Here is a 13,310-nt window from a genome sequence, read left to right as displayed (position 1 = left end):
GAAGTTTCCTACGGCCATAGAGGAGGCCCAGGGTCAAGGCCAAAGAAAAGGGCTGTGAACTTCCTCCATATTGATTCATCAATTAATCCACAAGCATTTATTAAGTACTTACCAGGTACTATCCTAAGTGCTACAGATGCAAAGAAAAGTAAAACTAACCCATGTCCTCAGGGAGTTCACATTTAATCAATAAACAGTTGTTACCACTTTTGGTTGACATTGCACTGCTTGTATCAAGCAACTACAGACCCTCCTAAGTGCGATCTATAATCATTCATAAGAATTCAGCATAATTACCCACCTGGAAAAACCAAGTAGATGAAGAATGCCCAGCATATCCACACTGTCATATACCTTTGGACAGTCCATAAATCTGGCCAATCAGTGCATCGATACTGGACTGACATAACTGGGGGACAATAAACTCGACCAAGAATTGAATAAGAAGATAGAAGTAAGCTTTGGGAAATTGGTCAGTTTTTTAATGACACCAAGATTCTTCTTGAGACCAAGACCAATCTCCTTAACATCAATAATCTCCCAGTAAGGACAGAAGACTATGAGCCATGGAATAATGATCTCCAAAAAATTAAAGGCAAGGATCACCGAATCTTCCTATGTGAGAGACACTGTGCTAGTCACCTGAATACAAATACAATAAATGAAATAATGCCTCCTCTGACATTCTAATGGAGGAGACGAGGATCTATTTAAACGTATTAAAACATATAACCAATGAAGAGTTACGGGAGGAAATTGGGATAATACATATAAAGTGCTTTACAAACCTTAAATTGATACATAAATGTTAGTGATGATGATGATTGAGCAATATCATTAGATATTAGACAACTAAAAATATCCACGTGTGTATATATACATATGTAACCAAAAGCCATTCTCCAATAGGTAAATGGCTCAAAAAAGAATTGCCAACTATTAACAACCTATTAACAAGGATCCTAAAAATCACTACAACAGGAGAGAAATATAAATTAAAGAAAGTCTGTGGTTTCATCTCACACCCAGCAAAATGGCAAAGATGACAAAAGATGGGAACAGGCAGCGTCAGAGGAGCTGTGGCAAGATAGGCACTAATACATTGTTGGTGGAGCACAGTTAGGGTTAGGGTTACAACTGTTTTTGAAAGCAATTTAGAATTATGGAAATAAAGTGACTAAAATGTTCATGTCCTTTGACCCAGAGATCCGATTACTAGGCTTATGCCTCAATGAGATCATTAATAAGAAAATCTCCCTATATAACAAAATAATAATCGTATTCTTATATTTATATTTGTTGTATTATGACAGCACTTTTTGTGCAATCAAAGAATTGGAAATGAAGTAGATGCCCATCAATTACGGAATGGCCAAACAAATCATGTTGAAGAATGTAATGTTAGATTACTATACTGTAAGAAACTAAAAATATATAATGAATACAAAGCAGTGTAGAAATATTCCTATGGATTATATAGAAATGATCATCCATACTGCCATTGATATTGGGAAGACTGTGCTCTGTTTTCACTCACAATCCCTGTGACTTCCTACAACAAAACTTCTGTCCCAGCCACCATTCTCCTTTATGTGTGTTCACCATTTGAATTTAAGCTTCTTAAGCTGTCTCACATTTGTCTTTATATTGACAAACAAAAAAAAAGTTACACACTGTTGGTGCAGTGAGTAGAAAGTTAATGTGTTGGCTCCCTTTTCTTCTTACTGTTCATAGCCCCAAATAAATGCTTGCTGATTCATCATTTCTCTTGGGGGATAGACCTTAGAGCTAGAAGGGACTTTAGAGGCCATTGTGTCTAATTTTACAGAAGAGGAAACTGAGGCCCAGAAATGTTAAGTGGTTTGCTCTGGGTCACATAGCTCAAAGCAGGATTTGAAGCCAGGTCTTACTCACTGACCTAACAAACACTGTTAGACCCTGATGATGTGAGTAAAAAGCAGGCAGATTGTCCCTGACATTGAACTCCAAACACCTAAGGCCTGGAATTCTGTAGCCTTCTCAAGACTAAACAGCTATTTATTTAGGCTAGTGTTCCCTTGCCTAGACTATTTTGGTTACATCTATTACTGGCTTGCATTTAGCGTCTGTTTATTTAAATCTACTTTCAACTGGCACATAATTCTCTTGATTATCAGTTGATGCTGCGACACAGTAGGAACACAGATAATTGTTGGTGTGCCCATTTGGCTGGCAATGCGAAATTATTATCTTTAGAGCAGCAGAGGAGGGCGTTTGAGCAGAAATGTTACGCATTGTCGGCGCAGTGGGATGGGGAGAGAGCTCATTTGCTGGCTGTTTCTCTTTTCTTCCCCAGTGGCACAGCACCCAAGATAGCTCATGATCACTGGTAGGCACTGGGTGCCTCTGAGTAGTTCTGTCACTTATTCAGTCCCACTTCTCCCACTCCATTAAAATACGCTGGGGCTTCCCATAATTGTCCCAGACTCAAGGAACATCCAAGAATTGTGCGGTCCTTCTGCTGGTTCTTCTGTGTGCTTCAGTGCCAGGGATGTGCGGGTAAATGTCTAACAACTAGTTGTCTGGGAAAACAAAGCAAAACAAAACACCACTATACTTATAAGCTTAATCTGACATTTTCTGTGTCACTTTCTTAAGTGCAATAATAATTGTAAAGTGCTTAGCAAGGTGTCTGGCACATAAAGTACTATGTCGCATTAGCTATTATTATCATGGTGATGATGTCTAGAGGTCAACAAAATAATAAGTCACTCCTGGATTTGCAGAGTTTACCACTCTGGAAGGTGTAAGTACCCACCGAGAAAAATGAACAATTAGCTCTCTTATAAGTTTGAGTTGGCTCAAGCACACTCCTGCCCTGCCTCATCTGGTCAGGAAGAATGATGCAGGTTTGAATCCTGCCTCAAATACTTACCAGTATTGTGGCCCTGGCTAAGTCTCTTAACGACTCCCAACTTCAGCTTTCCCCATCTGTAAAATGGGGATAATAACAACTACCTCAGAGAGTAGTGAGGATCAAATAGGACCCTACATAAGATAATTTGCAAATCCTTACATGCTAAATAAATGTTAATTATTATTTTGATTCGTGTATGCAAAATGTGTTGTAACCCCTAAATTGCTATGTAAATATGAGTTAGTTTTCTTCATTATTATCATGAACTCAATCGATATCAATATAAACATTTCTTTATGAAAAGAAGAGCAGGAAAAGAGGTTAGTATGTGATACTGGAAGTCTCTTCTATATGCAGTTTTTGGTGGTGGTGGGAGTTTTTTTTTCAAAAGTATAACATTGGTAGTTGTATTTTGACTGAATCCAAACTTTGAAGAACAAATCCTCTCTAGGTTCTCTGAACCTGGTCAAAGGGCCACACTTGAGGACCTAGAGGGCCACATGTGGCCTCGAGGCTGAAGGTTCCCCACTCCTGGACCAATGGATTGATATCAGGGAGGCCTGGGCTCAAATCTTGCCTCTGACACTAACTTTAGGACCCTGAACAAGTTTATTAGCCTCTAAGTGTCCTAAGCACAGGATCTTCCATCTAGAGATGGAAAGCAACCTCATAGGCCATCCCTTCAATCCTCTCATTTTATAGATGAAAAAACTGAGGTCCAGGTAGATTAAGTGATTTGAGCCAGAGGCCTTGGAGTCCCCAAGATCTGGGTTTGAATCCTGCCTCAGATACCATGTGTGACACTGTGCAGGTTTTTTAAACTCTGTGTGCCACGGCCAACTCCCCAGGTCTTTTCTACTAACACATGGATCGATCTGTCTCAGTTTCATACCATGAGTTTCATTTCAAAAATCACAAAGCCTGAATGATCACCTTAACACAAAGTAATATCCTGATGAGACTGGTAATTCTAATGGGATTTTTCCAAATATACAGATAAGTGAAATTCAGAGAGGTTAAGTGCCTAGAGGAGGTAGTATTCCAATACTAGTGAGGGTCAGAGGTGGAATTTAAATTCAGCTCTCCCAGAACCTAATATCAGCATTCTTTCTGCTTCATCAGTCAACAAATATTAAGTACCTACTATGTGCCAGGCATTGCAGTGCATAGGAATTCATTAGCACAGCCTCCACTTACCTACCAGGAAGTTTCCTGCCCAAACAGGAAATGAGGTTTTTGAGTGTTTCTTGACAAGCCAGAGTTGTGACACCTGGAATAATAGCAACCAGGTCTTTCTTTACAAGAAGAATCAGAAGAGGATTCACCACTTCTTAAGAATGTCCGGTCCCTAGGCTTACAATACCGATAGTGAAGACAAGTTAGGGGACAGGGGAGGGGAATGTTTAATTGTGAAGTCTTGCGAAATTCTAGACAGAAGCAGGTTAGGGCCCCAGGTTTAGAATGAAGAGCCACTAGCCCTGACTTCTCATCATTCCACTCCCTCTTCTTCTCTGCTTCATAAACTTCCATCATTCTATACCTCACTCCTCTGCCCATCATCTACCTCCCATTATTCCCGACACCATCTTTTCCTTCTCCTGTCTCTGTCACCCTCACACTCTACCCTAACTCCCACTTCCCCTCACGCTTCTCCCCCATTTCCATTCCAGCAACCCCCTTGTTCTTCATCCAGGCATCGTGATTCCCATCACCTTTCCCCTTATTGCTAATCTCCCATCCCCTTCTCCCTTACTTCTCTCCCATGGTTCCCCACCTTTAAACGCCCCCAATCTCCTTTCCATCATTTGCCTATCCCTCCGTATCACTCCCCAGTCCCTTATTCCTTACCTCCACTCTCCTGGCCCTTCCCCCCCCCCGCCCCATTCTCCTCGGATTCTCTGCTCTAGTCTCCGCTTCCCATCACTCTGCTCCTCTTTAATCCTCACCCTTTCTCTCCCTTTGTACTTCCAAGCTCCATTGCTCCTCATCCTTAGATCCACTTTTATCATTGCCCCTCCCTCACTTCCTCACCTCCCAGCTCCCCTTGCCTTCCACCCCTGTCCATCTCCCTGTTATCATCCCACACCCTGTTATTTCTCGCCCTCAGCCCCCACTGCCATCCCCCAAGACCCCTCTATCTCTCACCTTCCTTCCTTTAACTCCTCACCTTTCTCACCTCAGACTCCTAATTTCTCATCACTTACTCCCCCTTACTTCTCACCCCTATTCCCCATCTTCCATCATCCTATGGCCCCTTTCATCCTCTCCCTCTCTCTCTCTCATCCCCCCTTCACCCCTCCTTCGGCCTCCCCTTCTATCCTGCCAGCCCATCGCTCCACTCCCCAGCCCTGCCCTCCCCTCTTCCCTGTCCGCTGCCCAGAGTCTCCTCTCCATTTACAAGTGCCATTACTAATTGCTTTTTCGGGTTGCTTTTCTGCTCTCTGTTCAAAATTCACGGGGCGTTCCCCGGCCGCCTTTATGCCTCGTTTCTGACCCTTTTCAGTTTCTTCTTCTTCCTTTCTTTCTGTCTCTCTCTCTGTCTCTCTCCTCTCTCTTTTTACAAACAGCACTTTCTGGGCCTCTTTTCCAGTCTTTGCAAAAGGGGCCAGGGAAAAGAAAAGAAAAAAGAAAACTTGAGGGTTGGGTGGTGTGGGTTTTGTGTTGGGTTTGGGGTATTTTTTGGCAGCGGCGCTCCCCACCCCCGCTTGCTTCCCCGCCCCTCCTCCCTCCTTCCCCACCCCCAAAAGCACACGCATGGGCCCTCCTCCCATTGAATGGGGCTTTGTGCGGGGAATTTCCGGAACATCGCGCAGTGCCCAGGGCTGCGCGGAGGAGGGGCCGTGCTCGCAGGCCCGGGGGCTCCCCGAAGCCCACCCCATTACCACGGTCACTGTTTGCCCTGGATTCTCCCAAAGGGTCTATTGTGGCCCGTTACCAGGTAGCCCCTAGCAACGCTGAAACCCGGCCGCCGTCTCTGCGGCCGCCAACGCCTCTCCCTGGGGCGGCCACTGTTCCCTGGGCTCCCCAAACGCGTGCTGCTGCTCGGCCCTAAGAGAATGAGGCGGAGGCGGCGGAGGCCACAGCGGCGGCACGGGCGCGGAGGGAGGGAGGGAGAGAAGGGAGCCGCGTTACTGACCACGTCCAGGGGCTCCTGGCCCATCCACCCGGGAGCAGCACCCCAAACCATGGCAATTGGGCCGCTTCCCCTTCCCCAGTTATTTTCTACTTGGCTTCCCTTCACCCTTCATGTACACCCACCCCCCATAACCAGGTTCCCCATCCTCTTCCACAGTCACACCATGACTTGACTTACCTTCCCCACACACATTCAGACCCCCTGCTGCATCCTAGCTATTCTCGCCACCGGCTAGTTCATACTGTCTCTTCATAGCTAGACTTAATTTTCCCCTTCACATTCAAATCCCCTTCTATAACCTTTCCCCTCCATATTCAGATCCTCTTTCCCATATTCTCCTCCTTCTCGTTCTGACCCCCCCCCATTTGATTCATTCAGAAGCCAAGTACAGATTGGGTCAAAGTCTCTCTATGCTGTAATTTGGTTTCTTCTCAAAGTGAAGACCCTTCCAAAATCTTGGTTCCTTCCTCCTTCAAACTCAGACTCCCATCTATAACTGAGTTCCCCTTCTACTTTCATCCCCTTTCATTCCCTCTGTATAGCTTGGCTCTGCCACTACATTCACTGCTCCCCCCCTCCCCAGGATCTTTTACAAATAAAGAGACCGACGCTCAGACACACTTGATGAAAGTAGGTAGGAAATGTCAAGAGTCAGGGTTCAAACCCTCTTACTGCAGAGCCATTATTCTTCCACCTGCCATTCAAAGGTATGATGACCTTCCTACCGGTTGAGATCATTCCAGGCAATAGGAAGAGCCTTTGGAATCATCTACTATTTACTAGGTGCTTATTTTGTGCCAGGCTTCTGACCCCAGAGCCAAAGCTTTTCCCATTGTACCATGGAGATTGGCCCAGATGATCTAAGATCTAACTCCTCTTTGAATTCCTAGATGTTGGAACCTCAAGCATCAATGGATGGCCCAATCCCTCTCAGCGGTCCTCATAAATTCCTGTGTCCGAACATGTCATCACTCAGGGACAGACAGCCTTCTGGTGATGGGTATTCAGAAGGAAAGCCATAAGGCTCATTGCTGGGCTCAAACCTGGGCTTCTTCTAGCCTAGCAGCCCCTAGATGGTAGAGCCTCTCCCCTTCATATCACTTTCCCTCTTTCACTCTATTCTCTGGATAGCTTTTACAGACCTGGTTGTTTCCATTGGAATGTAAGCTCTCCAAGAACAGGACTGGTGGTGTCTTTCTTTGTATCTCCATTGCTTAGCACAGTGCCTGGCACATAATACGTGCTTAATAAATGTTTGTAACTGACTGACTAGTTGGATCTGGAGGAATCGAAACTCCACAGTTATAACCAGCAAGGTACCAAGGGCACTCTATGCTACAACCAATCAGTAAGCATTTATTAATCATCTACTATGTGTCAGGTACTGTTTTAGGCACTGGGGGTGCCTACATGGCATAAAAGACATAAACAAAGCAGTCTCTACTCTCAAGGATCTTATGTTCTATAAGGAGGGATGACATGAGGCAATGTGGTATGATGGAATGAGAATTGACTCTGGGGTCAGAAGGCCTGGGTTCAAATCCCATTTCAGATGATTATTACCTGTGTGGCATTGGGCAAGTCACTTGACTCCTTGGACCTCAATGTCTTCCTCTGGAAAATAAGGTGGTTAGACAAGATGAGCTGTGAGGGCCCTTCCAATGCTAGAACCATGATTTGTACCCACATTTAAGCACATACAAAATCATATTTATAGTGTAACAACAGAGATTTTTCAAGAGGGGTCTCAGGTATGAGATGTCTTTTCAGGGGTGAAACTCACATTCCTGCGAATGGGTCTGGAAATGCTTGGGAGAACTCAGAGTCATTCTGATGCCAGAGAAAATAAGAGAATTGAAACTCCCTAGGACCCAGGGACCCAAACAAATGAAGACCAGACTAGGAGGCCCAGTGAGGAAGAGAAAATATGAAATGAATCTAAGTGGCTTGCAATAGCCACCATGAGACACCTTGAAATCCCAGTTTTTATTTGTAACCCTTGGTCTCTTGAGTGGTAGCAAGTCTTTTTAAAAATAATTTTATTTTTATACAAATTTATCATCTGTACCTCTCACTGCTTCCCTGGTAGGGAAGAGGAAAAGAAAAGAAAAGAAAAGAAAAGAAAAGAAAAGAAAAGAAAGAAAAGAAAAAGAAAAGAAAAGAAAAGAAAGAAAAGAAAAGAAAAGAAAGAAAGAAAGAAAAGAAAAGAAAAGAAGAGAAAGAAAGAAAGAAAGAGAGAGAGAAGAGAAGAGAAGAGAAGAAAAGAAAAAGAGAAAAGAAGAGAAAGAAAGAAAAGAAAGAAAAGAAAAGAAAAGAAAAGAAAGAAAAGAAAAGAAAAGAAAAGAAAGAAGAGAAGAGAAAAGAAGAGAAGAGAAAGAGAGAAAAGAAAAAAGAAGAGAAAAGAAGGAAGGAAGGAAAGAAAAAGAAAGAAAAGAAAGAAAGAAAGAAAGAAAGAAAGAAAGAAAGAAAGAAAAGAAAGAAAGAAGAGAGGGAGGAAAGAAAGAAAGAAAGAAGAGAGGGAGGAAGAAAAAAGGAAGGAAGGAAAAGAAAGAATGAAAGAAAGGAAGGAAGGAAGAAACAGAAGGGAAGAGGGAGGAGGCAAGGCAGGAAGGGGAAGGGGAAGTAAGTGGAAGCCATAACAAGACTTGAAGATCACTTACTAAAATGTTGCAGGTTGGTGAACTCCATAGGTAGAGGGACAAAATCACAGATCCTTTTTTTTAAAAAAAATATATTTATTTTATTTTTTTATTTTTTTAACATAAATTTATTTATTTTTAGTTTTCAATATTCACTTCCACAAGTTTTTGAGTTCCAAATTTCTCACCCCTCCCCCCACCCCAAGATGGCATGCATTCTGAATACCCCTTCCCCTGGTCTGCCTTCTCTTCTATCTCTCCCCCTCCCTTCTCTTATCCCCTTCCCCTTCTATTTTCCTGTAGGGCAGGATAGACTTCTGTACCCCATTTCCTGTATTTCTTATTTCCCAGTTGCATGTGAAAACATTTTTTTTAAAACATGTGTTTTTAAAACTTTGAGTTCCAAATTTTCTCCCTTCCTCCTCCCCACCCACCCTCATTGAAAAGGCAAGCAACTCAATATAGGTTGTACATGTGCACTTATGCAAAACACTTCCTTAGTAGACATGTTGTGAAAAACTATTTCCCTTCATCCTATCCTGCCCTCCCATTTATTCTATTCTTTCTTTTGACCCTGTCCCTCCTCAGAAGTATTTGCTTCTGATTACCCTCTTTCCCAATCTGCCCTCCTCTCTATCATCCCCCTGCTCTCTTGTCCCCTTCTCCCCCTATTTTCCTGTAGGGTAAGACAGATTTCCATACCCAATTGAATGTGTATGTTATTCTCTCCTTAAGCCAAATCCTATGAGAATAAGATTCCCTCATTCCCTCTCACCTTCCCCTGTTTCCCCTCCACTGTGAGACTTTTCTTTTCTGTTTTTTTTGTGAGATAATTTACCCCATTCTACCTCTCCCTTTCTTCTCCGAGTATCATCCTCTCTCATCCCTTAATTTTATTCTCCAGATGTGACCCCTTAATCTTCAACTCACCCTGTGCCCTCTATCTATCTATATATACATACATAATTTTTTTCCTTCAACTACCCTAATACTGACAAAGTTCTCATGAGTTACAAATATCATCTTTCCATGCAGGAATGTAAACAGTTCAATCTTAATAAGTCTCTTATGATTTCTCTTTCCTGTTTACATCTTCATGTTCCACTTGAGTCCTGTATTTGAAAGTCAAATTTTCTGTTTAGCTCTGGTCTTTTCATCAGGAATGCTTGAAAGTCCTCTATTTCACTGAATGACCATTTTTTCCCCTGAAGGATTATACTCAGTTTTGCTGGGTAGGTGATTCTTGGTTGTAATCCTATCTCCTTTGCCCTCCGGAATATTATATTCCATGCCCTGCGGTCCTTTAATGTAGAAGCTGCTAAATCTTGTGTTATCCTGATTGTGTTTCCACAGTACTTGAATTGTTTCCTTCTGGCAGCTTGTAATATTTTCTCCTTGACCTGGGAACTCTGGAATTTGGCTACAATATTCCTAGGAGTTTTCCTTTGGGGATCTCTTTCAGGAGGAGATCTGTGGATTCTTTCAATTTCTATTTTGCCCTCTGGTTCTAATATATCAGGGCAGTTTTCCTTGATAATTTCTTGAAAGATGATGTCTAGGCTCTTTTTTTGATCATGGCTTTCAGATAGTCCAATAATTTTTAAATTCTCTCTCCTGGATCTATTTTCCAGGTCAGTTGTTTTTCCAATGAGATATTTCACATTGTTTTCTAATTTTTCATTCTTTTGGATTTGTTTTACAGTGTCTTGATTTCTCATAAAGTCACTGTCTTCCAATTGCTCTATTCTAATTTTTAAGGAAGTATTTTCTTCAGTAATCTTTTGGACTTCCTTTTCCATTTGGCCAATTTTTCTTTTTAGGGCATTTTTCTCCTCATTGGCTTTTTGGACCTCTTTTGCCATTTGGGTTAGGCTATTTTTTAAGGTGTTATTTTCTTCAGTATTTTTTTGGGTCTCCTTTAGCAAGCTGTTGACTTGTTTTTCATGATTTTCTTGCATCACTCTCATTTCTCTTCCCAGTTTTTCCTCTGCTTCCATTACTTGCTTCTCAAAATCCCTTTTGAGCTCTTCCAAGGCCTGGGACTGATTCATATTTTTGTTGGAGGCTTTGGATGTAGGAGCTTTGATTTTGTTGTCTTCTTCTGGTTGTATATTTTGATCCTCTTTTTCACCAAAGTAAGATTCTATGGTCTGACTCTTTTTGTGCTGCTTGAGTTTTAAACTCTTTGTTAAGGTAAGAGTCTGCTTCCAATGTGGAGAGTGTACTGTCCCAAGCTTCAGGGGTTTGTGTAGCTGTTTTCAGAGATACTTGTAGGGACCTGTAAATTTTCAGTTCTACCAAGGTGGTATGATAAGGAGCGAGGTGTTTACTCCTTTCCTGGCCTGTGACCACAAGTATTCCTTTCTGTCCCATAACTGTGAGGAGGGGTTCCTCTCCACAGCCACTACAAGCTCCACCAAGCCAGTGCTCCTCCTCACCCCAGCACCACCGCCCAGAACTGTGACCAGATCCACACACTGGCAAGGCAAGAGATTCCTGCCTCAGCACTGGCAAAGAGATCCCTGCAGTCCCTCTCTGATCAGTCACTGGATTACCCCTCAGTCTGTGGGCTGAAAGCTCAGGAAGTAGGTGCCCCCCCCCCACCAGGGCTATGCTCTTGGGGAATGGAGCTGAAACCCTGCCTTCCTCTCTGACCACTGACAGAAACAGACTTTTCCCATTGACCTTCTAAGTTGTCTTTGGCATTGGTGGATTGAGGAGTCTGGAAACTTCCATAGCTGCCGGCAATTCAGTCCTCTGAGGCCTGCTCCAGGTTTGCTGCGGCCTGCATGCCCACGCTGTGCTCCCAGGCTGGTGCAATACACCTTTCTGACCAACCTTCCAGGTTGTCTTGAGCTGGAAATTTGTTTCACTCTGTCTTTTTGTGGGTTCTGCTGCTTCAGAATTTGTTTAGAGCCATTTTTTATGAGTATTTGGAGGGGTTTGGGGGAGAGCTCAAGCAAGTCACTGCTTTTACTCCACCATCTTGGCTCTGCCCCAAAATCACAGATCCTTGAAGTAATCTTTTTGTTGTATATTTTGTACATATCCATCCCTGAATCTGAAACAAACCCATCTACGAAGGACTGACCTATTAGTTGACTCCTAGTATACTTCCTGTATGATATTTATGAAAGGCGATTGCTTGCAAGCTGGGATCTAGGAATGGGAGTTCACACTAACATAGAATAGTAATAACCAATCAACAACTATTTCCTTGTTGCTCTTGCTATGTGCCAAGCACTGTGTTAGGCATTGAGGCTATAAAAGTTATAGAGCTCCTGACTTTAAGAAGTTTCAGTCTATCAGGAGGGAGAGGGAATGTGCATGTACAAACTTATACAAAATAAATAAATATAATGTCATTTTTTGTAGCAAGGCATTTAGAGGCTGTAGGATCAAGGAACATACCAGGTGAGAAATGTCTTTGTTCTGAGCTTTGAAGGACACTAGGAATTCTAAGAGGTAGTGGGGAGGAGGAAGAGCGTTCCAGGCATCGGGACATCCAGTGCAAAGCCACAGGGAAGAGAGATGGAGCATTGTATGTAAAGAAAAAGCAGTGAGAGGCCAGCTTGGCGGAAGCAGAGAGTGCATGGAGGGGAGTAATACATAATGAGACTGGAAAGATAGGTAGGAGCCATCTTCAAAGGTCAAACAGAGGCATTTGTACTTGACCCTGAAGGTAACACAGAGCCAAGAGGGTTTATTGAATAGGAAACTGGATCATTCCTACGTTTTAGGAAATCTGCTTAGTATTTGTGCTGTCTGGTGTACCTCTTCACAGGCTGATTTCTACAAGAAGTCCAACATCTGTTTTAGGAACACAGTAAGAAAACAAAAACAAAAACAAAAAAAACAGCCTGGAAGGCTGGTTATTTTCTTTGTTTTTTTTCAAATTTTGTTTTGCTTACACATCTAATCCCAAAACATGAGCTAGTGGTTTCACACATATGAATGTGTATGTACAATATGTGTGTATGTATACATATAAACCATATATGTGTATAAAGATACATCCTATATGTATGTATGTAGATGTGTCACTATAATTGGTTTCCTTTGTAATTTATATTTCACACACTTAGAAATAGTATTGAAAAAGGGTCCATAGGCTTTACTAGGCTGCCAAAGAGGTCCATGAACCACCTCCCACCCAAAAATAAAAAGGTTAAGAACATAGAATCCTAGAATGTTAGAAGGGAGCATATTATTGTATAGCCCAAACTCCTCATTTTTACAAATGAAGAAGCAAAGGCACTCTAAAGGTAAAATGAATTGTCCAAGGTCATATTGATAGCTGGTAGAAGAACTGATAGAAGCCCTGTTTCCCAAAGAATGCTGGCATTCTTTGTCTTAGAGGTCTGTAGCTGCATCCATTTATGAGGTAGTTGAATGGCAGGATCACAGGATTTTGAGCTAGAAGAAACCTTAAAGATCATCTATTCCAATACCCTTCATGTTAGGAATTAAAAAAAAAATGTGCCTAGAGTCCCAGACCTAGAGCTGAGAGGCACCTCAGAAGCCACTTAATTTAGCTCCTCATTTTTACAAATGAGGAAACTGCAGTTATAATCACAAGACCATAGGCCTAGATCGAGAAGGAACCTTAGAGGCCATTGAGTGAACCCCTTCATCTTAC

At 42.5% G+C, this 13,310-nt stretch overlaps 1 long non-coding RNA gene across 2 annotated transcripts; it reads right to left on the bottom strand.

The window, feature by feature from the left end:
• Window positions 1-2,097: 2,097 nt before the first annotated feature.
• On the bottom strand, window positions 2,098-5,578 carry LOC110205579 (uncharacterized). 2 transcript variants are annotated; one of them, XR_002323615.2, is made up of 3 exons: window positions 5,307-5,578; window positions 4,094-4,249; window positions 2,098-2,561 (listed from the first exon to the last, which is right to left on the bottom strand). It is a non-coding gene; the product is annotated as an uncharacterized LOC110205579 (long non-coding RNA). The 2 variants fall into 2 exon arrangements; XR_002323618.2 differs by having other exon boundaries at window positions 4,094-4,166.
• Between the last annotated feature and the right edge of the window lie 7,732 nt (window positions 5,579-13,310).

Source organism: Phascolarctos cinereus, unplaced genomic scaffold (assembly GCF_003287225.1).
Source record: "Phascolarctos cinereus isolate Bilbo 61053 unplaced genomic scaffold, phaCin_HiC Scaffold_1;HRSCAF=81, whole genome shotgun sequence".
Classification (NCBI taxonomy): Eukaryota; Metazoa; Chordata; class Mammalia; order Diprotodontia; family Phascolarctidae; genus Phascolarctos; species Phascolarctos cinereus.
Note: the sequence above shows the minus strand (reverse complement) of the source record. Positions and strands in the feature narration are given on the sequence as shown.